Source organism: Dasypus novemcinctus, chromosome 2, assembly GCF_030445035.2.
Source record: "Dasypus novemcinctus isolate mDasNov1 chromosome 2, mDasNov1.1.hap2, whole genome shotgun sequence".
NCBI classification, from domain to species: Eukaryota; Metazoa; Chordata; class Mammalia; order Cingulata; family Dasypodidae; genus Dasypus; species Dasypus novemcinctus.
Genome location: NC_080674.1, coordinates 61,987,287 through 62,015,255, shown reverse-complemented (window position 1 = coordinate 62,015,255; position 27,969 = coordinate 61,987,287). Strand labels below are relative to the sequence as shown.

General features: G+C 42.0%; 1 long non-coding RNA gene across 1 annotated transcript; it reads left to right on the top strand.

Annotated features, from left to right (window-relative positions):
• The first annotated feature begins 51 nt into the window (after positions 1-51).
• Positions 52-27,300, top strand: LOC139440154 (uncharacterized). The gene is made up of 3 exons (XR_011650254.1): positions 52-579; positions 26,532-26,698; positions 27,091-27,300. It is a non-coding gene; the product is annotated as an uncharacterized lncRNA (long non-coding RNA).
• The last annotated feature ends 669 nt before the right edge of the window (positions 27,301-27,969 follow it).

Genomic DNA, 27,969 nt, shown 5'->3' with positions numbered 1-27,969 from the left:
AAGTTAGAAGGAATAAACCATCTCATAGAGGCCAGAAAATCCTTCTCAGTGGCAGTGCCGGATTTGCTCCTTGAAACAGCCACCTCTGCAGAGCTTTCTAACGAAGGCTTTTCTTACAGCGGCCCAGAAAGCAGAAGGATTGGATGGCGGCTCTGGTTACCGGTGGCTGCCTGCCCGGTCACCTGGGCATTCGAAGGCCCCACCTTCCACCTGTCCCGGGACCTCTGGCCTTGGCCCCGTGGCCAACATGGGTGCGGGGGAAGTAAGGGTGTAGGTATCAGCTGCCTGGGCCCAGTTCACAGATGAAAGAGTCGGTTGTTTCCATTCCTCATGCCTCTCTTGTTAGGTCCTGAGAGCGGCAGAACTGGTCTTTCTCCAGAGCCTGGCTGCTCACGTGGCTGTGCAGACAAGTCGTACTTGCTCTTGTACGGGTGTTTGTGTGTTGCACGGGAGCCGGCTGCCGTCTGGCTTCCGGTCCCAGCGCTGCCGCCGACTCGCTGTGGGACTTCAGCAAGCCCCTTGGCCTCTCAGGAGCCTCGATTTTCTCGTCTGTGAAAAGAGACAGCTGGATCCCTGGAGGTGCTTGGGCAGAAGGGGGTGGGGAGTGGGGTGCAGAGGAGGGGCCGCCAAGCAGGCCCGGGCGGGCCATTCCCTGGAAGCCTCCTCCCCAACACCCCCAAGTCAAAAGGGCAACTCCACATGTATCTGTTTTGTACTTTGTATTTTCACAGAAGATTTTCTTTGGAAAAAAAGGATTTCTTTTGCTTCCAAACTGCTGGATGAGGGTATCACTAAGTGACCTTCCAAACTTATTATTCTCCAATTCCATGACTCCAAAATAAAGGCTGCGGCTTAGCCTTTTTAAAGGATCGCATGCTGTTTGGGAGGGTGAGAAAATCATGAGATATATGATGATATGTTTCTGATACTAAAGATTCTGTTATGCAGCCTCTCTTAGGGGACATATAAAGTTTCCAGAGCCCAAGTCACTGTCTTTGTTACATCTGATAAAAGCTCACACGTTAATTATTTAGTCATTGGTGCTAACTAGAACATAGTCTTATAAAGCAACTGCCTTGAAAACATTTCCATGTGTAACATAAGGCTCTTGCGATTTAAATATTTTTTCTTCTTTCATACCAGCAGTTATTTTATGGATTTGAGCTTAGATGGTTTAGCAACAAAGGGCACTGCATTGGTGAATTATTCATGTAATCTACATTTCCTGCCCCTTGTGGATAATTGACAGGTGTCATGTCACCTTTTACAAACATCCCACAATTATGGACCATATATCAGTGTTTGACTTCTATGTAATGTTCCTTTCCTAAGCCGGTTTCATATTTTATTTACAGCTTGGTGGCATTTTTGCCTTGGCTGCTTATTTCTCTCACTTTTGATTCCAAGCCTTTTGCTCCACTTAATATAACCAGGAACATTTAAATAATAAGACTCCCTCTCAGTTTGCTAAAGTCAGTCACTCATTCCTGCTGTGTTTTATTCATTCAGCCGTTATGTTAGTCAATTTCTTGATTTAAGAAACCTAGGATGAAATGCAGCTGTAAGGAAACCATGATATAAATCTGTTCTTATGGCTTGTTTTGTTCACAGGGAAAAAACTAAAAGAAAATCTTTCCAGGGTCTGATACAAATTGTAAACTGTGGGGGAAAGTTGGCTAGTTAAAGAGTACAACTTGCCTAACAGGAGCAATGGAACATTTTAAATCTCCACCAGACATGGAAAGTTTCTAGCACTAGGAATAAAGCCAAGGTGAGTTCTATTTAAGCCTTGGAAGAAAAAACAGATAAGAAAATAAACCTAAGACTGATAACCTATATCATACCTTGAAATCCTCTAGTCCCCCTTTTCCACTTTCCTGCATGGAAATTGGGGCCTAAGGCCTACAGGGGCTTGTCTACCATCCCAACCCTAGTTACTGGAAAAGCTGCCACTAAAAGCCAAGTCAGCTCATCCTATTCCCACACTTTTACTGTGCTGCAATGCCTCAGACCTTTTTTTGTCACCCTCCTGGTGGCCAGTGCCCTTTTCTACTGTAGTCTGTTGTTATTGAAGATAATCGGGGGAATTCACCCCTTCCTCATTCTCAGCCACGGGATGGTGTGGAGCTATCGCACCCCCACTCTAGGAATGAGCATGATTGCCTAAGTCTATCGGCGAATCCATTTTCCCAAGTGGATGGTCGGGGATTTAGGATGTGACCGAAATTGGGCCAGTGAGAGACAGTGAGTCCCGGCACCTGTGTGGAGCTGTTGGAAGAGATTTTCTGCCCCACTAGATCTGGCGGTATACTGGTGCAAGGTCTGGAGCTGCAACAGATATTTTTCTACCCGCAAGGGAAGAGATTGGAGCTACAGGGAGTGAGTGGGGAAGAAGCATATCATGTGACCCCTCAGGATGAAGCCTGCCAGCACAAGAAAAACTGAGCGCAGGGAGTCAACCATGGCTGAGTAAACATCATTTATCTTCCAAACCAAGACAATTTTGAGAATGAAATGGGGCAGGATGATTGATAAACCAGACAGGACGCCAGAACAGTGGCTTAAACAGGACCATGCTGGGCAAACAGGGGCATCTAGTCACCGTGTTCTGCAGTGGCATCTTTTGGGCTACTGGATTAAGCCTTGCTTCCGGATTAACCTTGCTGCATTATGCTACCACTCTCTCTGGTGTTTTCTGTTTATGGGACAATGAATTCACTTTATTTTGAAGTCAATTTGTATGAAAGTGTTTTAACTCATAAATATGCTGCTTTCTTTTTTTAAAAATTAATTACTTTTTTCTTCCTGTCTCCCATCCCCACCCCCACCCCCACCCTCAACCCCGCCCTCAACCCCACCCTCAACCCCACCCTCAACCCCACCCTGCTGTTTTTTATCCATTCACTGTGTGGTCTTCTGTATCTATTTCTCTTTTTGTCTTTTCTCATCTTTCTCCTCTAGGATTCCCCGGGATTCGATCCTAAGGACCTCTCGTGTGGAGAGAGATCCCCTCAATTATGCCACCTCAGTTCCTGGTCTCTGCTGTGCTTCACCTTGACTCTCCCTTTTGTCTCTCTTTTGTTGCATCATCATCTTGCTGTGTGACTCATTTGCACGGGAACTGGCTCACTGTGCAGGCACTGGCTAGCCGCACACACACGCTTTCTCTTCTTTTTTACCAGGAGGTCCCAGGGATCGAATGCAGTCCTCCCATATGGTAGGTAGGTGGAGGCCCTACCACTTGAGCCACATCTCTTTCCTAATATGCTGCTTTCTAAGTGCTATACTTTATGAAATCTTGTCCTATATCATATCTTAAGCTTGCAGTTCAAAGTGATTATTATATGTGTTAATTTTAATGAATGTTAAAACTTTTAATTTCACATTTATTTCAAATAATAAAAAACTGTCACTTGCAGAGCCCTTACAGCTTACATATAACTTCTGAGTTAATTATCTTCTTTATACCATAACACTGTGAAACAGGTATCATCCAAGATTCAGAGAAATTAAAAAATTTACCCAGACTCACATGGCTGATGTGGCAGATTTGGCAAACCAGCTTTTCTTTGGTGGTGGTGGTGGGGGGTGGTGGTTGGGAGAGGATACTGATTTTTATCATTTGCTCATTTCTGTGGTGTACAGATTTGAAAAATGGCTAATTTCAAGGCACCACGCTTCCAAATACAGAGTTAGGAAGAGGTGCATTGACTCTCGCAAGCCAGCTCCAACTGCATGGAAGGGACATGAATCCAAGAAGTCTCTCTCCATTTCTTAAGTTCTTCCCACCTTTCTCTTCCACGTGTTTGGTATAAGGTACTCAGTTTTGAGTTGTGCCATCTTCATACTTGCAGACTTGCCCCAGGGCCAATGGAGCTACCGGCCTTCCAAATAGACTTTGCCAGAGCAGAACAGCAATTACCAGCTCCCCAAATCCGACTTCTTCACTGATGCCCATCCTCAGCAGGAACTGCATCTGGGAATTTAGTTCTCGCCATGCTCCCCACTCTGTTGTGGCTACTTGCCTGACTCCTCCTTTCCTCTGCTCTGCTGCTGTTCATCCCACAAGTGAGTAGGTGTGTCCTCTGCTCTGTCCCCAGGACTACTCTGTGAAAAAAGGGCAGCAGTGTAGGAAAGCACTGTCTCCCTTTACTGCAGCGCGAGAAGCCGAGTCTTGCAGTAATTCCCCTGGGCCCAGGGCCCTCCAGGCTGATTCAGCCATCACAACTGTCTTGGCTAGTCTCTAGTCATTGCTGTCAGACCCAAGCCCAGGCAGTGAGGAGGCCACTTACAAAGCCCGTTCACCTTCATTATCTCACTTGAAGGTATTGGCTGGATTACCATGCTTGGAGCAACAGTTGAGTCACATGAAAACCCTGGTGGCAACTATCTAATTTTCAGTCCTGGAGCTTCGGGGAAATTAACCAGCCTTTATAAGGCTTGCCTCATAAACTCAAACCTCCTGGTCATGAACGAATACCAGGGTAATCTTTTTTTTTTAAGATTTATTTATTTTTATTCCCCCCATTTCCCCCTCTCCCATCTTGCTGTTTCTGCTGTCTGTATCCATTCACTGTGTGGTCTTCTGTATCTATTTCTTTTTTCAGTCTTTTCTTCTCATTTTTTTCTCCTCTTAGGATTCACCAGGATTCGATCCTGAGGACCTCTGACGTGGAGAGAGGTTCACTGTTAGCTATGCGACCTCAGTTCCTGGTGCCTGCTGCACTTCACCTTAGCTCTCCCCTTGGTCTCTCTTTTGTTGCGTCATCATCTTGCTGCATGACTCACTTGTGCGGGCATTGGCTCACTCACCATGCAGGCACCCTCGCTGCACAGGAACCCTCACCATGCGGGCACTGGCTTGCCGTGCAGGCACCCTTTCTCTTCTTTTTCACCAGGAGGCCCCAGGGATCTAAACTGGGTCCTCCCATACGGTAGGCAGAAGCCCCTATCACTTGAGCCATATCTTCTTCCTCCAGGGTAATCTTAATTATCAAAAATCATGGAACCGTTGAACTGCGCAGTAAAAATAATTTTACATCTTTGACATCCAGAATATGTAAAAGTTGAGAATAAGAAGAATTTCTAGTAACTTCCCAACTAAATATTTTTAGACCACATTTAATAGTGCTGTGCCATTTCCTCCTATAACCTAGGGAGGAGTGGAACTGTTGTCACACTTTGGTATTGATAATGGCCAATTCTACCATGGTCAGTGCTCAGCTGTGCACTCTCAGCAGGATAATAAAAAAAGGCATTTAGGTTTCATTTCAGAATGGGTTTTTATACTTACGTTTGAATATGGGCATGTCAGATCTCCCAGACATTCCCCTAGAAGAACTTAATGAACCAAGTTTATGAAGAATTGGGAAGCTGCCCCCTCTCTCCAGATTGCCCTCCTGAAGTGCATTTCCTAGGGGAATAAAGCACTGTTTTCCAGAATATTTCAAAGGTTTGTGCCCTCTCTAGCTTTCTTTTCCTATCAAAGAAATAACAGTGAGTGTGCTTCATATTTCTTTTGCAAATGTAGAAAACAGAGTTGAAGGGAATCAACCAAAAAAAAAATTTTTTTTTGTATCATGATGAATGTCATGTGTGAGCAGACAGGCAGAGTGAAGGCCCATGGTCCCAGCTCCATTTCAAAGCCTGTGATTTGGTGAAGGGGCTGGTCTGCTAAACAGCAGGAAGCCATCCACTGCAGTATATAACACAGAGCTAAGCTGGCATTGTTGGCTAAGTCTATAAACATTCAGAAAAACTGACATCAGGGAGGGCTGGAAAAGTCAGAAGGAGAATTCAAAAAGGAGAACAGGGAAGCGGACTTGGCCCAATGGATAGGGCGTCCTCCTACCACATGGGAGGTCCACGGTTCAAACCCTGGGCCTCCTTGACCCCTGTGGAGCTGGCCCATGCGCAGTGCTGATGCGCGCAAGGAGTGCCCTGCCACGCAGGGGTGTCCCCCACGTAGGGGAACCCCACACGCAAGGAGTACGCCCCGTAAGGAGAGCCGCCCAGCGCGAAAGAAAGTGCAGCCTGCCCAGGAATGGTGCTGCACACACGGAGAGCTGACACAGCAAGATGACGCAACAAAAAGAAACACAGATTCCGGGTGCCGCTGATAAAGATAGAAGCGGTCACAGAAGAACACACAGCAAATGGACACAGAGAGCAGACAACGGAAGGAGGTTGAGGGGGGGAAGGAAGAGAGATAAATTAAAAAAAACAAAAAAAAGGGTAGAGCAGACTTAAGCTGGACCGTGAAAGGTGAACTGGGAAAGAAGGCTATCCCAGCTAATTAGAATGAGAGCATCATGAGATGCACTTAGGCGCGAGTGTTTGGGGTGTTTCTTTGCATTCTTTGCGTGACTATCATTAAGCAGCAGGGGTCACCTGTAGAAAACAGGTGATATGTCAGCTGAGCAAGTTCCTCAGAAGAAGGTGTTAACTTTTCATAAAGTTAAGAACAAGCTGACCCTGCCATGAATGTGGAAAATCTAGCCACCTCTAACTGGGAATCAACTATAGTCAAGGTTTATGTAAGAGACCTTGACCCAGAATTATACTTCTTGGAACATCCAACATCTACACATATTTGCAGAGAAAAGCTATTCTGAGGAGTGCATGAAGCTCAAGTGGCTGAGCGCCTGCTTCCCATATATGAGGTCCAGGGTTCATTCCCCGGTACCTCCTGAAAACAAACAGCAAACAAACAAGAAAACCAACTCTCATTGTAGTTCAGTGGTTGAGCACTGCCTGCTCCCCATGTTCAAGGTCCTGGGTTCAATAATCCTCATTACCTCAAAAAAAATGCTATTCTGATATTTTCAGCTGATGACAAATTGGATTATTCACAACTAATTTGATTTATTGTAAAGTCAATTTTGTCATTCTGATGACCACAATGGAAACTAGACATTGATAAATTCATGAATCATCTGAAGTCATGGACTGTATGTAGCAGGTGTTCTAGACCAAAGAACACAAAAGTAATGAAAATGAGGAACATTACATGGGTCTAGGAGTATAAATGCTGCATATTTCTAAATGTTTGAGGTGCTCTGATAAGTGAAGGACCATGGCTAACATGGAGATCTAAAGCATGTCATTGTGGCAGGACCCCCATGGGGATCTATGTCCTCACTAAATCCAAGCTAATCACCAGTCATCCCTTATAGGAGATGGAATGATCAAAATTTCTGGATCTCGCTATATCACAGTTGGTCAGATTGACATAGGCAAAATTTAAAGAGGTTTGGCTTCCTCACATGTAGAACTGTCCCTCCCATTCCTCTCGGACAACAGGGCTCTAATCTAAGGCACTGAGCCCTAAAGAGGAAATAATTTGCCCAAGAACTGCATTGAATGAAGCCAAGGGGTAGTCTCTGACCGAAGTCAAGTCAAAAAGCCAGATATTCTATGCAAAGGAACTAGTGAAAGAAGGGGAACTTCAGTATATGCAAAGTGGGACCTCATAGCAGATGAGTTCTATATTATTTGTAAGACAACTAAGCAAGCCATTGAAGGGTGCTAGGGAATATCTTTCTAGAAATATTTAGAAAGACTTAATACAGTATTTATCTAGAGGCAAATGGATGGGAATATTTAGCACTTTCTGTTTGAATTTGATTTAACTTCTGCTCACAATTATTTTTCTATGAAACAATGATTTTTTAAAAACTTTTTGGGAAAATGGAAAAGCCCAAAGTGATCAAATAAATATTTGATATCATTGAGTGAAAACAGGAAAGGCAAAAAAAAAAGAAAGATGCTTTGACACATGTTGGGGCTCTGGGCTGCAAACAGCAAAGACTTTGTGAGGTCTTCTTGGAAAAAGGAGTAATTTACTAGGAGAATTCATGTGGGCTGTAAGCAGATGCAAAAGCTTCCAGGAACAGGAGTGGCTCTGGGTCCAGCTGCTCTCTTCTCTTTCTCTGGTGGACCAACTTGACCCGCCCTCTTGCCTTTCCTCATCAGCTACTTAGCTTCCTCCTAGTTTCTTCTCCCCCCGTAACCAGCTTGCATAGGGGGGTGTCGGCTTCTCAGGTCCCCTCTATCAACACCCTTCAGTGTTAGCTCTCCCCTACTAACTAGTAAATTCTTGCCACACTTTAAATTCTTGGAAGACTGAATCTGATTGGCCCAGTTCACCTGTAGGTCCAGGTCACCATAGTCTGGCCAGTGTGATCGTTGCGCTCTGGTCAGGTCCAATATCCTGGAGGAAATGAGGGGTAGGAAGGGGGGGGGTGGGTAGAGCAGGTGCTGGGTGATGTCTGTATGAAGTGATGTAACTAGCTCTTCTTCAGAATAAGCAAAAGAGCTCCTAAATGATAGGGTGAGGGCCTGTTTTATTATCCCCTTCATTCAATCATTTATTCATACTTCATGTATTTATATATGCTTATAAACATATATTCAATCATATATTCCTATCTCCTAACACAAACGATTTGAAGTGACTTACAAATCTATATAAAATAAAAAAGGATCAGATAGTCAAGAACTGGTGGAAAAAGGAAAGTAAGAGTAGGAAAATTAAGGTCACATAGTGCGTAACACTCAACATGGGAAAATTGCTAAAGGTGGGACTTGAATTGACCTCTAAATCGAGACTTGACAAACTTAAAAACGCAAATGCTAGATGCAAGGAAAGAAGTCCTGACAGAAAATGTCATTTATATTAGAACAGGCTACTGGCTGGGCCTGTGGAAGCCTGTGCCTCCAAAGAGACTAATTCTCTGCTTTCCGCAGTGATTTATGGACTGCCTTGATGGGGAAGGAGACACTAGATTATGTCTCAAGGCTTCTTCTGGTCCTGATTTCAAAAGATGGTTGAGATTTCATTGACTAAACCAGAAAATATTAAAAGGCAAGATTATATGTACCTGAAACCATCTTCCAGTATAACATTATTCCTTTGAAGCCTTAGTCCCCATCCCTCTCCAAAATTGAAGTCATGGTTTGAAAGCTGAGAAGGAAGATCATAAATTTCTTATTTCTTTTTTATTGCACATTGTAAGGCAAGAAGTACATAGGAAGGCTGGCCCAGTAATTTTTCTGCTCTCCAGTTTTTTGCTTTTTTGCCTATAGCATTTCTGATATTCTCAGATCTTCTGAGGCTTTTTATTTACTGTTTTGTTTTGTTTTTTCTTTTGATGATAGAACAGAAAAAAAGACTCAGAAAGTTTGGTGTATTGGTCCTGGTGCATGACAATGCAAGAACTCTGCCCTAGAGCAGCAGACATGCCACGTTAGATGAGATGCCTGACACCGTGAGAGCTCTGGAAGGCAAAATTGAATGTTCCCTCTCCGACTGGAATTGCGAATCATTCTATTTAAAAGGACAGCTGTCGTTTAATATTCATTGAGCAGCCACCATGTTCTAAGCGCCATATGAAGCATATACGTGATGTGACATTTAAAAAGAGGAGACTCGGTTTTATACGAAACAATTACTGCTGATACTTTATTTGATGACCATATGGGAAAGGGGTAGAAGGGACTTTTGGTACTTTAACTTAAGCTGAGAAAAAAAGTGTTGTGGATTGCCAAGATGGTGATCCTGAAAAACCATTTACAATATTCAATTAACGACAATTAAGACACTCAGTGGGAAGCTCCTCACTGACTTGCTAAATAGCAAAAAATTGGTACTTGGCATTCCCAGCGGATGAGAGAAAAGATAATAAGTACCCAAAATGTAAAGACTGTTGAAATGAAACCAATTATGACCAAATTATATTACACAAATAGAAGCACAAGTTGAATCAGGAATATTTAAGTTTTTGACAAGAAATATTAAAAAGAAATATAATAACATTTTAGCCATTAACTGATCATCTAATCTAGCTTAGTTCTGGGAAGGGAGTTGGTTTATAAATCTTCAAGTGTTACATATCTTGATCAGGGACCACAGTCTATTAAAACAACCTAGGAATTTTAGGAACTAGTGAAGGCTAATTTTCTGTTAATATAGTTAATAATGAGCCATAATTGATTCTATTACCAATAGTCTTAACAAGACCGCTAATCATTTAGTCCATCTTTACACAGTCATATAAACCATAAAATATTAAGGCTAATTTGATTTATACTATTCAAATTTAGAAATATTAAACTGTTCTCCATCAACTAATTTCCTGTGGCATTTTAAAAAGATTCCTTTTTTTTTTTTTCAATTTCTTCATAGTTTTTTCCTTGCCTCTTTCATATATTTGAACACATACAATCAATTCTAGGTTTACAACAATCCTCCAGAGTCCAATCAAGATGTAAGTCAGGGTTGCCTATCTATGGTTGTAACGCAGTCAGCCTAAAGCACCAAAGACTTGTTAGATTTCATCTAACCCAACCTCTCCATTAGTATGTGAATATGTGTGTATACATAGTTTGAATAGATTTAAGTCTCGAGGCCTAACCCAGGCTGATCTCTGGCAATGAAAAAACAATTACATGCATTCATCATTATTCTTGCAAGTTTTCTTTCACATCTTCTGTCTACTATTCTTTATATCCAAACCTCTGCCAGCTACATTAAATCTTTGCTTTCTTAAATTTTATAAGTATGTTGAACAAAACCCTCTTATTTATTATTACAAAGCAAAGTTAATTAACCCTTTCATATGAAACAACTCTGAAGAAGGCATAAATCATGGTTAATCATACGGATGTAAATATCTATGTACATATGTGTAAATATACACAAACATATATATAAAATTTTTAAGAAATTGATTGTAATTTTCTGTGGACTCCTTTTTTCTTAATATTTTGCAAATATCTTCATATTTCAATTAATAGGTATCAAAATTTGCCAATTTACGGCCTCAAAGTATGGATATAGCTTACCTCATTTGATTAAACTTTTGTTGTTCAACATTCAGGCTGTTTCCAGTTGCTTATACATCTTCACAAACTTGCCTGATGGTTTCCTTGATATGAGTTTTTACAGGTCATATGCTTAAGCCTTTAGATATATATTGACAATTTTCCCTCCAGAAAGGTGGTGTATTTTGCATTGCATGGCTGTATGTGAGAGTCAAATAACCTACATCCTGAACAACTCTGGTTTTCCTGATCTGATAGAGTAAAAGAGGTATCTTGTTGTCCTTTGTGTTCTTTGATTACTAGTAAGGTTGAAAATACTTTCTCATGTTTATTACATTTTTCTTTTGTAAATTCCTAGATCCTGTTCCTTGTTCATTTTTACATAGTAAGGATATAAACTTTTTGTTAGTCACCTGTATAGTACTGCAAATACTTTTTCTTAGCCTGTATTTGCTTTTTAAATTTATTTGCAGTATTTTTTTTCTGGCTATTTTTACAAATTTTTTTTTCCTTCGGATAAATATTAGAATCACTTTTTAAAAACTTACATTGAAGCTTATCACTCATACATGAACATAATAAACAATAAATGCATAGTAAAATTTGTGGATTTACAAAACAAACATGCATCGTATCATACAGGGCTCCCATACATCTCCCCACCACCAATGCCTTCCATTATTGTGAGCCATTTGTTACAAAATGTGAGAGAGCATCATCCAAGTATTATTACTAACTATAGCCCATATCTCACATTTGGTGCACTTCCCCCCAACCCACCTGATTTTTTTTTTAAGATTTATTTTATTTATTTATCTCCCCCCCTTGTTGCTTGCTTGCTGTCTGCTCCCTGTATCCAATCTCTGCGCCATCCTCTGTGTCTGCTTGTCTCCCTTTGTTGCGTCATCTTGCTGCACCAGATCTCTGCAGGTGTGGACCATCAGCTCCCTGCGGGCGCAGGCCAACTTGCCTTCACAGGGAGGTTCTGGGGAGAGAATCCAGGGCATCCCACATGGTAGACAGGAGCCCAATCAGTTGAGCCACATCCACTAACCCACCTGATTTTTTTTTAAGATTTATTTTATTTATTTATTTCTCCCCACCCCCTCGTTGTTTGCACTTGCTGTGTCTGATTGTTGTGTGCTCGTCTTCCTTTTAGGAGGCACTGGGAACTGAACCCAGGACCTCCCATGTGGGAGGGAGGCACCTAATCGCTTGAGCCTTCTCTGCTCCCTGCTTTTGTTGTGTATCTCATTATATTTTCCTCTTTGTGTCTCTTGTTGTATCATCTTATTGTGTCAGTTTGCCGCACCAGCCCTTTGTGCCAGCTCACTGTCTTGATGTCTTCTTTAGGAGGCATGGGAAACCGAAACTGGGACCTCCCATGTGGTAGGTGGGAGCTCAATCAATTGAGCCACATCCACTTCCCCCACCTGATTATTAACACCCTGTATTAGTATAATATATTCGTTACCATTCATGAGAGAATGTTCTCATATTTTCCTGTTAACCACGGTCCATCATCCACCACTGGATTCACTGTGTTATACGGTCTCATGTTTTATACAATCTATTCAAAGTGTATACACAGTGGCTCCCATTTTCATCACAGAGTTGTGCTGTCATCACCTAAGTCAATTTTAGAACATTTTCATTATTACAAAATGAAAAATCCCGTTCCCTGTTATACCCCCCTATTTTTGTCCCTTAGATTGAAATATCTTCTTTGCCATTGCTGAAAATATTAAAATAGTACTGTTAAATCATCCATAAGTAACATTAGTTGTAATTTTCCTAGGTATCACCATATTCTTAGCACTTTGGAAAAGAAGAATATTCCTATATTTATGTTATTAACCACAATTTTACCCACCACCAAAATCACTTTTATTACATTCCCTAGATTATTCTCTAATTTCCTTTCAATTGACATTTACATCCATAGACTACCCCTTTCAGCCACAATCACACTTATAAATCAAAATGTAAATTATACTCACTATACTGTGTTACTATCAACTCTATCCGTTTACATACTTTTACAATTAACCTTATTAATAATACTACATATGTTAAGGATCAGCTCCCATTCTCAACCCACATTCTACTTCCTAGTAACCTAAATTCCAGAGTTTACCTCCATGAGTATACTTAAGTATTTAGTTCATATTACTGAGACCATACAACATGTCTTTTTGTGTCTGGCTTATTTCACTTAACATAATATCCTCTAGGTTTATCCATGTTGTCGTATGCATTTGATTTCATGTCTTCTTATAGCTGAATGCTATTCCAACGTATGTATATACCACATTTTGTTTATCCATTTGTCAGTTGATGGACATTTGGACAGGTTCCCTATTTTAGCAATTGTGAATAATACTGCTATGACCATCCAAATTTTAAAGCAATAAATCCCTTTGGGAGTGATGAAGACTTTGTAAAATTTTTCAAATAGTTTTTAAGTGGCTGTGTTTTCAGCCTGGACTCTGGCATGAAGAAGTGCTCTCTGCAGTCCTTCTGTTCATGGAGTACCTCTATAGGAAAGGCACTCAGCTGGCCGTTGTGGGAATATTAGGATGTTTAAATCTAAGTCCTATCTTCAGATCTAGGAAAAACAAACAAAACGATAACTATGCAAGGCTAAATATGAGCGAACGTAGGAGGACAGGAGAGTGGCCACTGTGGAGTTCAGAATCTGAATTAAAAAGTTTGATCAGCCAGACTCGTTGGAAGACGTCTGGTTACTGGTGATCCAGTTAGTTTGCTTCAATGGCGTGACTGGTGTAATTTGGAGATTAGATGAATGTCCCACTGTCCAATTATCTCCTGTGTCTCCTTTAGAGTATATATCTATTCTTACCCAGTAATGAATTCACATTTGGAGCGGAGCACATACTTGATCCTATTAATCCTGACCATCAAGATATTTTTTTCAGTCAAATGAAAGCAACGATCTATCTAATGTCCTTTACTAGGGAAAACGTCTGCCAACCTGTGTGATTTCTATCAAAATCATAGTTTGCCAAAGTGTAAGCTGACCGCATCCTTTATAAGCATGTGGATCAGCCAGCTGGCAAGCACTGGCCACCACTCTCCCCAGGCAATCAGCCAACAACTCAGTACTCTAGCAAGATTTATTTCCACTGCAACATGAATTTTATTTTATTTTTTGAGGTGTTAGCCACATTCTGTTAATTGGAACCTTTTGCAAAGTTTTTCAGGCACTTTGAAGTGCCCCTTCTATCAATTTCTGGTGAAAACTTATAGTAGACCTGTCACATGTGTCTTCAGCAAGAAATCTGTAAAAAGACTTAAGTTGATTTTTTTTTCTATACCTAGCTCATTGTAGCAGAAATGAGGTAGGGGAACTGTCAGTCATTTCTAAGGATGACAATTTTCACTGCTTGACAATCTTAAATATGAAAATTTTTGCTATTTGATGGCCTGCCTGTGTACAGCCCATCCCCCACATATGATAAGTATTGAACGGCAGGGCTTAGGGCCCTTTGCTGAGGCATGATAATTTAGGGAAATAGTTAGCTCATCAAAATTGGCTGGGCTCCCTGTTTTCATATTATCCAGACAGAAGTCACTGAACCACAACTTTGCTGCTTAGAAACAGGCACTACAAGGGAGGGTGTGAGGGAACCGTGAGTAGTTAGCCAGTTACCCGCATTCAGTCATGCAGTGTCCTTTACAAGTGAGGATATACTGATACATGTGAAATTATGCCTGAAGCCAAGCCTGGAAGAGCACTCGGATTTGCAGGCTGAACTCTGCTCTTTCCCACCTGGGGGGGCTTGGATCAAGACCCTGAGGCTCTTTGCTCCAAAGGTTCTTCACATGTGTCAGAGAGAGGGGCCACACAGATGACTTCTGGGCGAGGCCTTGATTGAGGAGCCACGTTAGTCATTTCTGTGTTCAGATACATCCTACTTTTAAAAGGGCATTCTTCAAAACTATAAACTTACAACTCATTAAGTACTTTTCTAAGGCAGCATTCTTGGTTTGGGAGAGTATACACTCTGCCTCATCTTACAAAATTCTCTTCCTCAGAACAGGGAGATAAAATGAGGGCAAAAATACCCACCAGGTAAGGTAACGGAGGCCCAGAGTGAGGTTTGGAAAGCCATGACCCTTTCCAGCTCATTTGTTCTGAGACTCTGGCCCTGTGATACCTGGTTGGAGAAAGCAAGCTAGGTTTCATGGAGGAATGGGCATTTGTTGAGAACCTTGAATGAGCAGTGAGATTTCTAAAGGCTGAGATAAAAGGGGAGGAAATTCTAGGCAAAGATAAGGAAATAAACGCAGGTGCAGACAAGAAAGTTGATGCCATGTTTTACTCAAGGTGTTCACTGGCTTGGGGCATGGCCTCCTATAGGGCTGTTGTGAAAGAGAGGGCCGACTGGAAACACACTGTCAGCCGCCCTGAGGGCTTGGCTGTGGAGTCTGTGCTTCACTCAGGAGGAAGTGAGAAGCCACCAAAGGGAATTGCTTGAGACATCTTTTCTGAATGATTGACAAGATTCTTCATGTTTTAACTTTTCTTCTTCAGTTAGCCGTTGTCCATTTTTTCCTTCCATTATCCATTTTGGTAGATTACAAAGATTACCGCAACTCTTCATCCTCCCCTGTGGCATCATTTGCAAGGCGTCTTTGCGGCTCCTGCCATCAAGCGGTGGAGTCCGTTTCCCCACACCTTCAGTCTGGGCTGGCCTCGTGACTTGCTTTGGCAAAGAGAATGTGGTGAAAAGGATGGCACGACAGTTCTTCCTCTAGGCCTCAAGAAGTTTTGTGGGCTTCTGTTCGCTCTTAGAAGCTTCTCAATCCTCCATGTGAACAAGGCCAGGAGAGTCTTGCTGGAGGAGGAGGCCCTGTAGTTGAGCCTCCCCAGCTGAGGGCATCTTAAACTGGTTGTGCTCCTGCTGAGTTCACTGCTGACAACAGTGAGCCCAGCCCAAACAGAAAGGCTGATCACTTGGGTCCAGCCCAAATTGCCCTCCCCCAGAACTATGAGCTCAAATAAATGGTTGTGACTTTAAGCCACTCAATTTTGGCATGGTTTGTCATGCAGCAGAAACTAACTAATATACCATGTAACTCATGTCAATTAACAAGATTCTTTAAATAATGAGTTCCCTATGCGAACCTCAGCTATGCCAAATAACAACAATAAATGACAAAAATCAAAGCTCTGAAATGTTAAATACTTACTATCCCATAGCTAATAAGTGGCATAGACAGGTTTTGGCCCAGGTCTGTCTGAGAAGAACCCATACTCTTTCCACTGTATAGTTTAGTATGTACAGGGTTGGGTGTTTGTAGGATGTTGGGGGTTGGGTGCTGGATTCAAAACACAGAAAACAATCAGTATTGTGTTTAGCTCATCCCACTAACAATTACTTCTCTGTAATGCTTGTCCAGTTTATATTCGGTTCTGTAAGATCAATGTGAAGCCACCATTTGGAAGTGTGATCCGATTATTTTCCCTTAAGCTTGTGTTTTAGGCTGTTCAAAACTGTCTAGCCATATTTTTTGTTACGGGATTTTTGTTAACCTACTGAGAATCTTTTCTTTTAGGAAAGGAAGGCAATTTGCTTTATCACTATTTCATCGCAATGAAGGTAAAACATCAGAGGAGAGGCTTACTTCTATCTTTTTTAATTTCCAAAAGGTCTGTCCAGATTCCAAACTAAATCCCAAAAATTCCCAACAAAGAATCAAAGGTTCGAATATTTTTCCTACTCCTTTCAGATTTCCTGGATGCACGATCTTTCTTGGCCCAATTCTGTACTGATTATTTGGATGATTTTCATTCAGTCCACACTTGTCAGTGGTATAAGATAAATGGTTCAGTCTATCTTCTTCTGGGGAGAGTAGAAAGAATATATCATGAAAGCTTTGTGGAAGGAAATATAAAGATTTCTCTGAAATTACCTTCAGACAACGTTAATGAATTCCTGCATCAGAATACCTGGAGACAACAAATCTCATTTGTTAGCAATTCTGGTTAGGGTATTAGCATATCTATTCTACAAATATTTGTTGAACACACCATGCTAGGTAACATATGACATCCAAAGATAATTCTGGAAGTTCAAATATAGGTTTAAACTAGGCATTTTAAATAATAAAAGTAAATACTTATTTTATATAAAATAAGGACATAGAAAAGGACAAAAAAAATAAATAAAAAATCACCTACTTTGTTTAAGTTCATAGACATTGAAGGTACTATCTCATCCAGCACACAGCATCAAAGATATAAAAAGATTTGGACGAATACAGAAGCAATCACTGATTAGCTCAAAGCAACATTTAAATTGATCTTTCCAGTAAAAAGGCATTAGAAAAAGCAATCTAAAGAACACCTGTTTAGAGGCACTAGAATCGACAATTAGGTTCTTCAGGGAATTAGGAGATTTCAGCAGCCTGCACTCCAATAAGAGGCAACAGAGCTTAGCATTTTTATTAGTGTAATCATGAACATTTGAGGGGGCCAGAGAAAATATTCACACCTACCTTTTAATCTTGAAGATGAGGCAACCCCCTTAAGCCACTCCCTCAATTAGAAAGGCTGGGACTCAGGGTAGGGATACATTGCAGGATTGTCTGCTGACACTTCTGGAATCTGGGCTCTAGACTGTGGAATAGAAGGAAAAAAATTCAGTCTCAACCATGTACCCACAAAGGACCAGGTGGTGAATGCGACGGGCACAAAGGTGGAAGAGGCAAGTGGTCCTTGGTGCACCACGTGGTCTCTAGTCTAGAGTGGCTGGTGCTACCTCCACTGGGTCAGCCTAAAACCACTAAGTCAGGGAGGGCACTATGTAACACCAGAGAGTGCGGTGGGAATGGCAACTGGGAAAGATGGCTTCACTCCTGGCTGTCCCCTCTCAAGATGCCTTCCTAATCATTATAACAATAGCAACTAGCGTTTATTGAATGCTTACTATGTGCCAGATGCCATGCATTTCATGTGCAATACCCCATTGATTCCTTGCAACCACTCCATGAACTGGTAATATTATTATCCCTGTTTTGTAGATTGCAGGATGACCAAAGATACAAACTTATTATCTAACTGGGCCACTCTGGAGAGAAAAAGGGGATGCTATTAATGACACTGGGACAACAGGTATAAACAGGACTGACTTGGGCAAACCAGAGTGTGCAGTCACCCTACAGATAAGACCACCCTTGCTCAAGATCAAGTAAATGGTCCAGCCAGGGCACCGTGCAGTGTCAGCCTCAGAGTGTTTCCATTCAACAGTTTGAAATCTTTGTGTCAGGCCTTTCTGAGATTCAGTGTCTTCACTTGTAAAATGAGAGTTTTGAAACCTACTCCACAGAGTTAGGCAAGGATTAAATCAGGGCAAAGTAGAAGCTCAAAGCAGCAGTCACTCAATATATCTCAGCTCCTTCCCTCTAGTTTTCCTCTTCAGGGGTTCTTAACAAGACGTCTGTGAGCTTGAATTGAAATAAAACAAAAACAAAAACAAAAACATTATTCTTGTGGGGACGTATTGGTGTGGGTGTGATATATTTATTAAATAATACAAAATATAGTGCAGACTTAGCTCGAGGTCGGTGGTTTTCACGTGACTGGCAAAGGGGTCCATGGAACAGAAAAGGTTAAGAGCCCCTGCTCTAGATCCCAGGCCTTTGCATGCCCTCGAGAGCCGCCTTCATTTCTCTGGCTCAGTTGCCTCATTCGTACAAGAATGAGGTTGGATTGGAGGGAAACGTCCTTTCAACTTTGACATTCTTTATTTCCCTGGTACCTGTGAAGTTTATCTCTGTTCCCCCAAATGCAGCAGGAGGAGTGCACCTTTTCTCTGCTTTTAGTTCAGAGAAACAATTTCCTTTTGTTTATGCTTTCATTTTTCAGTACTTTATCTCCCCCCATTCTCTTCTCTCCATTGCCTTCTGCTTGTGCTGAAGTTCCTTACACAGTCTTTCCTCAAATGGGGGCAAAATATTAGAGAGCAAACTGATGTGTGGGGTCAGGATACCCTTTTGGATTTGGTTGGATTGACCTTTCCCCCTGCAACTTCATCCCTTTTTTATTTATTTTTATTTGTTTATTTATTTTTTTCAACTTCATCCCTTGATAGGGACCACACACTGTCTGTACAAGGAAAAGCAAGCCACTAAGCCACATTCAGATGTTACAGCTACAATGCCAATGCAAGGACCATTCTTCCTACAAAAAAAACAACAACAGTGGAATTGAATTGGGAATTAAATACCTTAATGAGTCAAAGGCCATGGGAGGTGACCAAAGCATACAAGGCTTGTGGTGAGATGGTTCTTTGTAATCACCACAAGTCCTCCCTGAAGTGCTGCTTTCAAAATAGACAAGGACACCAAGGCATTTATTTTTCTTTCCTCTCTCCTTCCCCTCCCTCCTCCCCCTCTCCTTTCTTTCCTTCAAGAGATAGTAACAGAGCATCTACCATATTATGTATCAGTAATTATGCCAGGTTCTGAGCAAAGAATAAAACAAAAACAGACATGGTCCCTGCCTTCATAGAGCTTTCTCTACAGTGGTGAGAGAGATGTTAATCTAATAATCACACAAACGTGCGTCAGATTACGGCTGGGCGGGGCGGGGGGAGAGGGGCAACAAGGAGAAGTGCATGGTGCCATAGAGCGGTTTGACCTAGTTCAGGAGGCTGGGGAGGTCTCCCTGAGGAAGTGATGAGGCTCCCGCGGAGACGGGATGGATGAGTCTGCATTCCGGGCAGAGGAAGCAGCTTGTGTAAAAGCCCTGAGGTGGGAGGAAGCTGGGGGAGTTTGAAGAACTGAAAGAAGGTCAGAGTGTCCGGAGTCCTGGGAATGGAGGGAGAGGCTGCAAGAGGAGGCTGGAGAGGGAGGTGGAGCCCAGACAAGCAGGGCCTCCAAGGCCTTTGGAAGGATCTAGCTTTTACCTAAAAGCTACTGGAGACTTGTGTGTTTTTCAGCAGAAGGGTGATGTGATCCGAGTTTATTTTGAAAAGACCACTGCAGGAAATTGAATTCAAAGGAGGCAAGAAAGGAAGCTAGGAAACAATAAGGAATCGTGAATAGCAATAGCTCATGTTTATGGGGCATTAAGGATCAAGAATGGACCAAGTATTGTTCTGTGAGCTTTATTCACATTATCACGTTTAATCTTCACATCATCCTGTGGGTCTGATGCTATTACCTGCCTCCTTTCCTGGAAGAGGGCCTTGAGACACAGAATAACTGGGCCAGGATTGCTCAGTAGTAACTGCTGGAGCCAGCTGTGGTCCCAAGTTGTTTGTCTGGAGCCCTCGGTTTAGTTGCCACAACAGAGGCTCCTTCCTGCACATGGACCAGGAGGTCAGGATGTGGCAGGGTTTGCACCAGGGTAGAGGCAGTGGACAGACCCAGGAGCTACTGAATGGGAAGAATTGAGGATACAGTCCGGCTGTGGGTGAGGGAGAGTCCCGGGCTTTTGGGTGGATAAGAGGGAGAGGACAGCAGCTTGGGGTGTAGGAGAGCTTAGGAGAGGCCAGGTTTGAGATGGAAAGCATAGGTTGCTTGTGAATACTTCTTTACAGCTCTGGACCTAAGGAAAAGAAAACAGCTTTGATAATCCAGTGTGGACACTCATATTTTCTTTTCCTTTTAATAGGAAGTCCATGAGCTCTGCTCAGATCTACTGTGGCTCTCTTCTTTGTAAAACTAGACCTATGCCATTTCCTTTCCTGCTTTTAAAAATTTATTCAGCTTGATGTTTAATTCTTTTAGTTTCTAAAAGTTTTACTTTCACTCTAACTGCATTCCTAGAAATTCTGTCTGAAGTTTGTATTCACATACTCATGGATTTTTCCCTACTTCTCAGAATTAATCTGAACAACTGGCCATACTTTCTAGTTCCCAAACCTTCCTTTTCTGCCAACAGACATTCTTAATTCTGACACTGTTCAGCCTTGGAATGTATATATCACTTTATTTCAACAGTGCACTTTAGGCGTCTACATGTTAAAATTTCCCAAGCGATACAAACTGTATTTGTCTATAGCTGCTACTAAAACACATATCTTGGGAATTGTATGTGGCTTAAGCACTTGGGGATCTGCCTCCCACATGGGAGGTTGCGGGTTTGGTTCCCAGTTCTCCTAAAGAAGATGAGCAGACAATGAGCAGCCGCAGTGAGAAGACAATAAGCAGACAGATGAGGGAGCCATCTTGGGGGGAGAGGAAATACATATTTTTACCACTTTCTTGCCTCATGATAATTTTTGGAAAACTTGCTAAGGAACAATCTTCACAAAGATTTCTAGTTCATACTTTTGGAATACAACAACCAATTTCGCAGAGTCATTCTCTGACACACACACACACAGTTTTTTAAAAAGAAGATGAAGGCATGTACTGTTGCAAAAGTTTTTTGAGTTGTAAAATATATCACCAGCAAGACAGCTCTAACAAATTAGTTAGAATTATAATTCTAACCCTGTAAAGTTGGTATTCTGGATAAGCTACTCTCCCCCTAACAATTCTACAAAGGCAGTAAACCTTCGTTTTTGTTTTGTTATGTTAAAATGCGTGTGAAATTGTGGTTGGTCGAACACTGGTTAAGTCATGCAATGATTGTTGAGTATTTACTGCACGTGGCTGGGGATATGGTGGTGTCAAGGTGGGCTTACGCTCCATCTTCAATTTCTCTGGAGGAGACACTTCCCAGAGGCAGTTACAATAGCAGTTTTGATAGAGGAGGTCCTATGGAGGATCATGGGAAGAACATTTCACCGAATGTGGTGGGCCTAAAGTCAGAGTTCCGGGAGGAAAAGAGGCTTAAGTTAAGACATGGAGGATGACTGTGGAAGGAAAAGAAAGTGGAAAGGATGGGTGTGGTACAGGTGAGAACTGCAACACCTACCCTCCAGTTCACATTCTATCTTGAGGATGGCTCCGTGTTAGCACAAATAAATCTATCCCATTATGAACCATACTTTCTCTAACCAGTTCCTTACGAATGCTGTAGAGAACATCCTTGTACATACATCTTTGCTCACATATGCGAGTTTACATGCAGGAAAAATGTTGTCAGTGTAGGATTTCCTTCTGCAGAGATTGCATCAATTAACATTGTGTTACTTTCTACCTAATCATGGACAATGTGAGGCAGGCTAATAAAATAGGGAATCAACAGACAGATCTGGAACCTGGCAAGAAGCCCACTTGGACATCGGTACCCCCAAGACAGCTGCTGGAAGAACCTTGTGAGAAATCCCATTCAGAATGAGATTTCCTCCAGAAGCCGGGAGAAGCCGAGGGTATTCTCCAGGGGCCTTATCACTGGGCCCTCTTGGGGAATGGATGGGTGGGGTAGTCAGTCAAAACAGTAAACCGGGAAGTGGCTGTGTCACAATCAGTTGGGCTCCCATCTACCATATAGGAGGCCCTGGGTTCGCATCCCGGGGCCTCCTTGTGAAGGCAGGCTCGCCCCCCACGCTGTGGAGAGCCGCCGGCCCACAAGTGCTACAGAGAGCTGACTCAGCAAGGTGACGCAAGAAAAAGGGAGACAAGTAAAAACACAGAAGAGCGTGCAATGAATGGACACAGAGAGCAGACAACAAGCAAGCCACAAGGGAGGGAGGGGAATAAATTTTTAAAAAATAAATACAGACACACAGAAGAACGCACAGTGAATGGACACAGAGAGCAGACAGCAGGCAAGCCACAAGGGAGGGAATAAAAAAACCCAAACAAACAGTAAACAGCTGGGGCTCCTTCCCTATCACCAGCAAAGGGGCGAAATACTTAATGGTTTAAAAAGCAAGCAAACTGGCCTGGTCTTGCTTTCTATTGCCTGCTCTTGCCTCCCTAACCTCCGCTGGGAACAGCACTCAAGTAAAACCTGGCTGTAATGGGAAATTGTAGTCTGTAAATCGGCCCTCTTTATCACTTTTCAGCCCCTTCCTCCCTACCTGGGACCCATATTCTGTTATTTTCTCCCATTTCTCCTCTCTCTATTCCTTAATAAATTACTGGCCTAGCTAACCTTGCTTGCTCTTGAAATTCATTTCTTGTAGCTTAGCCAAGAACCTAGAGAAAATCCGACAGCATATTGACAACAGCAATAAATATTTTTATTTTTAAATTTAAATATTTAGCAAATATTTTTATATTTGCCGATCTGATCAGTAAAAATGGTATCTTTTTTTACTTTGCATTTTTTTAATTGTGAGGAAGAGAATGGTTTCATATATGTAAAAGGCAATATGGTTTCTCTTTCTGTGAATTACCTGTTCATATCCTTGCTCATTTTCCTATAGGTTGGAATCTATTGGGATTTCTATTGGGATCTTTTTCCTACTGATTTTTAAGACTGGAGAAGGTTTGAAAAAGACTTCCAAGAGAAGAGAGGAAAGGGCTGAAGAGGGCTGGATCTCAGGGCAGGACCAGGTTCCTCCCTCTCTCCAGTACCCTAAATGTTGAGTGGAATTGAATTGAATTGTGCTTCTCCTTCCAAAAGGTTTATAGTTCCCTGAGGGCACTGCTGACCAAGAGGCCTGCGGGTCAAAGTAGGAAGGAAGGAAACCCCTGTTCTTTGCGCTCCTATTGTCCAGTGTGAGTGGGTGGGGAAAAAAGCCTGCCGAGGAGCAGGTGGCTCAATAAAAACAAGCTCTGGCAGTGGGGCGAAGCGGCCGGAATTCCTGAGTCTGCCTGAAACTCCTATACCCGACTGCCCTTGGGAAGCTCCTTGCCGGACTTTTGGTGTTGACTCGTGGCCACCTGTTTCAGGCGCTTGAGCTAAATGGCAGCGTGGCGTTCCAGATCGGGGGGGATCCAACCCATCCCCGGCCCTGCTCCATGTGGCCATCCTGGACCCGTCTGCCTACCGAGCCCCAGCTGGGCGCCTCCCCGCGCTCTCACAGCTGGGCCCGCCAGGCCACCGCCATCCTTACCTGCGCACAGGCCTGGGCCGAAGGACTCAGTCTAGGAAGTGCGTCGGGAGCAGAGGACAGGAGGTAAGGGGGCTGCGCGTGTAGGGTGGGCAGCTGGCTCCCGCCCTTCTGAATTTCCCACATCCCCCAGCAGAGGCTGAGCATCCGGAGAATGTGAGAGGCCACCTCCTGCCCTCAACCCCTCCAGGGAAAACCTAGAAAGGACCTTGTCCCAGGGCAGAACTTGGGGCTTCCTGCTACACGTGAAACCACAAGTGTTGTGAATTGTTTTCTGAACTAATATCACAGCATATGTGAGCATATGTGAGTCATGCAGTTAAAGATGACCTAAGAAAAAGGCTACTGAGTTGTATGCTTGTGAGTGGTTGAGGTGGGAGATTTTATGTTGGATCTATGTTACCACAATTTAAAAAAAGAGAGACTGAAGAGACAATGATAGTTAAATACAATACATGATCCTGAACTGGCTCTAGTAATGGTGGAGAAAATATCCAAAAGTACATAACTGGGACAACTGAAAAAAATTGAAGTGTAGACTGTATGCTTTACATCAATATTAAATTTCTTGAACTTGATAATTTACTTAATGTGGTCATACAAGGGAATATCCTTGTCCTTAGAAAATACACATGCAAGTTTTAAGTGGTAAAGGAGCATGATATATGCAAACTACTCTCAAATGTTTAGAAAATTATGGATAGGTATACATAGAATGATATAACAAAATAGCAACTGTTCAAAGTTGGTTAATCTGGGCTTTGCTTAGGATGTACATTGGAGTTCTCTGTATTCTTTTTTTATTATTTTCGCAACTTTCTTGTAATTTGAAATTGTTTCAAAATAAAAAGGTTTTTAAAAAATGACCTAAGAAATAAAGGATAGAAATACCTTTCAACTCTTTATTAACACATACTATGTACCGGATATGCTAAAGGGTTTTATGTACATTTGGCCCTTAGAATAACACTATAAGGTAGAGACCATTATTATTTCCAGTTTACACATGAGAAATGTGAGGCTGAGGACATTTACGTAAATTTCCCTAAATACAGGGCTAGTAGGTGGCAGAGTAGACATTTGAACTTAGTGTGGTCTAATGCTGAAATGTGTGAGCACTTCATTTCACTACCACTCTGTGCACCCACCTCTGCATCCCACCACTAATGCCAGGGAGACCCTCACTCGACTTTTCTCAATGCCCTGTGGGTCCTCTTTTACTGAAAGGGTGTCCTACCTAGGAGATTGGTCCCAGGATACTTCTACCTCTCCTCCACAGGTTATCACAAAACAGACCTGCCTTATTAAATAGAGACCTTGCCCTGAGTCCAGCTGAGCCTCTCCTTTGTCTAATGACCAGATGGAGGACTTAAAATGGGTGGGTGATAGCTTACACTACCGAAAATTCTTTAAAGCGGTGTTCACATTACAACTTCTAAATTCAAATGCACTGGGGAAATCTAGCAGTGTTCAGCTAAAGTTTCATAATCATTGCTTTTAGATTTTACTTCTTTGATTAAACATAATGTCTTGCCCTCATGTCCTATCCAATCCCTTCATTTGTGAGTGGAGATTTAAACCTGAAAAACTGGCATCAGTGGAGCTATAAATTGGAGTGAACAAGAGCTGAGGTACCAGCCTCCTGAGGGGAAGATTATATTTGTTTTCAACTCTTGATGGTGGAAGGTGCTGAACATGTCACTATGTAGCAGCGAAAAGGAAATCGAACACAAAGAAAGACACACCCACTAATCCACTGCTTAAATAATGAGAGAACAAACATTCAAAAAACATGGACAGTGGAAATCTTCTTTTTAAACTTTTACTTCAAAAACATAATTAATGAGGAAAAGTTTTAGTAATGAATAGTGTTGAGGACAGCACATTGTCAATGTAATCAGCACCACTGAATTGTATACTTGAAAGTGGTTAAAGTAGGAAATTTTATGTTGTACACAATTTTTTTTTGAGAAATATAAAACTGTACAATACAAAGAGAAAACCCAAATGTAAACTATGGACTTTAATAATGTAATTAAAATAATATTGATTCATCAGTTGTAACAAATGAACCACACTAGTGCAAAATGCTAATAATAGGGAAAACCTTGTGTTGTGGAGGGTGAATATATGGGAACTCTGTACTTTCTGCATGGTTTTCCTATAAACCTATGATTGCTCTAGAAAATAAAGTATAAAAAATACAAATGAAATAAAAAGGTAATTAATGAGAGGTCTCATTGAAATTAAAAGTTTTCATTTCTATTCTTAAGATCGATACTGACCTTAAAACACTAGTTTTCTTTACAACATACACTATTAGAAGGGACATTTATTGAGTGTGAACCCACATGGAAATGTGAACATATCCCTATGGGTAAAAATTACTGTAGGCTGTTAACTCCTTCAAAAGACTGTAATTTTGTAAAATTGTTCCAACATTTTTTTGTTCATTGTCTCTATAATCCAATTTTTAGAACATCATAGAAAATTTCTCAAGACACAAGTAGTACATGACCCCTCAAATGCTAAAGCTGTCAAAATGGTACTTTGATTTTCAATGCTCTCTGGCTATTCTACATTCATATGTCAATAACGTGAATGCCATCAAGATTCAGGTTGGGGAGAAATAAAGCTTTCCTTTTACAGTGAATGGAGGTGACCCTGACTAATTTTTTTTTTTTAAGATTTATTTATATATCCCCCCTCCCCTTGTTGTTTGGTGCTCATTGTCTGCTCTCTGTGTGTTCTTCTGTGTCTGCTTGTCTTCTCTTTATGCAGCACTGGGAACTGATCCTGGGATCTTCTGGAGTGGGAAAGAGGTAGTGAGTCTTGTGCCACCTCAGCAACCTGGTCTGCTGCATCTCTCATCGTCTCTCTTCTGTGTCTCCTTTTGTTGTGTCATCTTGCTGCATCAGCTCTCCATGAGGGCCAGCACTCCTGCACAGGTCAGCTCTCCTCTTGGGCCAGCTTGCCTTTCACCAGGATGCCCTGGGAATTGAACCCTGGACCTCCTGTAGGATAGATGGGGGCCCAGTCACTTGAGCCACATCCATTTCCCTGACTGTAATTTTTTAACTCCTAATAAAGAAAAGTGTATCCAGTTGAAATGGGTGAAAATAAATTATCATTGAAATCAGCATTTTTTTTAGTGTGATCTGAATCTAAAAGGGTTAGTACTAATTTATAGACACCAGAGACATAGAAGAAGCTACAAATAGGCCTAACCTTCAGGGCTGATATTGAGAAGTTCAACTCAGCTACCTCCTTGTCAGCCTGGATAGGGTTCCTATGTTTGAGATACATGCTTCCTAAATTCCTCTATTTGTTTTTCCTTAAGGTGGGTGTGTACTGGGGCAAACCAGGAAGAAGAAAGGAGGAAAGGAAAATACATTCCCAAGTTAGAGAAAATTTGTGGCATGATGTCCCATCAAAGGTGAATTGAATTTCATTGGCAGCTATGCCCACAGTCATGGCAACTAAAGACGGTCACCTCAAGAGGAAAATTCAAATTTCTGGAGTGTTTGGATTAAAGGGATTAATGACAATACCCTTGAAGTTCTAAGAGTTGCTCTTTCAGTTTCTCTTCTCTCCCCTCCTTTCCCCCATCCCATACTTATCACTAAGGTTGTATTTTAATGTGATATTAAGAACACCATGTTGTCCCAAAGAAAGGCATTATATTTTCTTTTATAGAGGAACCAGTGGGGTCTTTGGAGAAAGGCCTAGGTTTGAATTCTGGGTGCTATTAGTTGAATGTGTCTCCCAGAAAGATAGGTTCAAGTCCTAATCTCCATTCCCTTAAATGTGACCTATTTTGGAAATAGTGTCCTTGACGATGTGATTAGTCAAGATGAGGCACACTGGCTGGGGGTGGCCCCTACTCCAGTATGATTGGTGTCCTTGTAAGAAGAGGAAATTTGGACACAGACAGATAGGGTCCCATGACCACTGAGGCAGAAACTGGAGTAATCAATCTACCAGGCAAGGAACGCCATGGATTGCTGGCAAACACCAGAAGTTAGAAGAGGCAAGAAAGGATTCTCCTCTACTGGCTTCGTGTGGAGCATGGCCCTACCGACACCTTGACTGAAGGTTTCTGCCTTCCAGAACTGAGAGGATACATTTCTATTGTTTTAAGCCAGGGCACTGGGTCTCCTGCTCAGCAGCTGTGTGATACAGTCAAGTTACCTAACCTGTCTGATTTCAGGTAAAATAA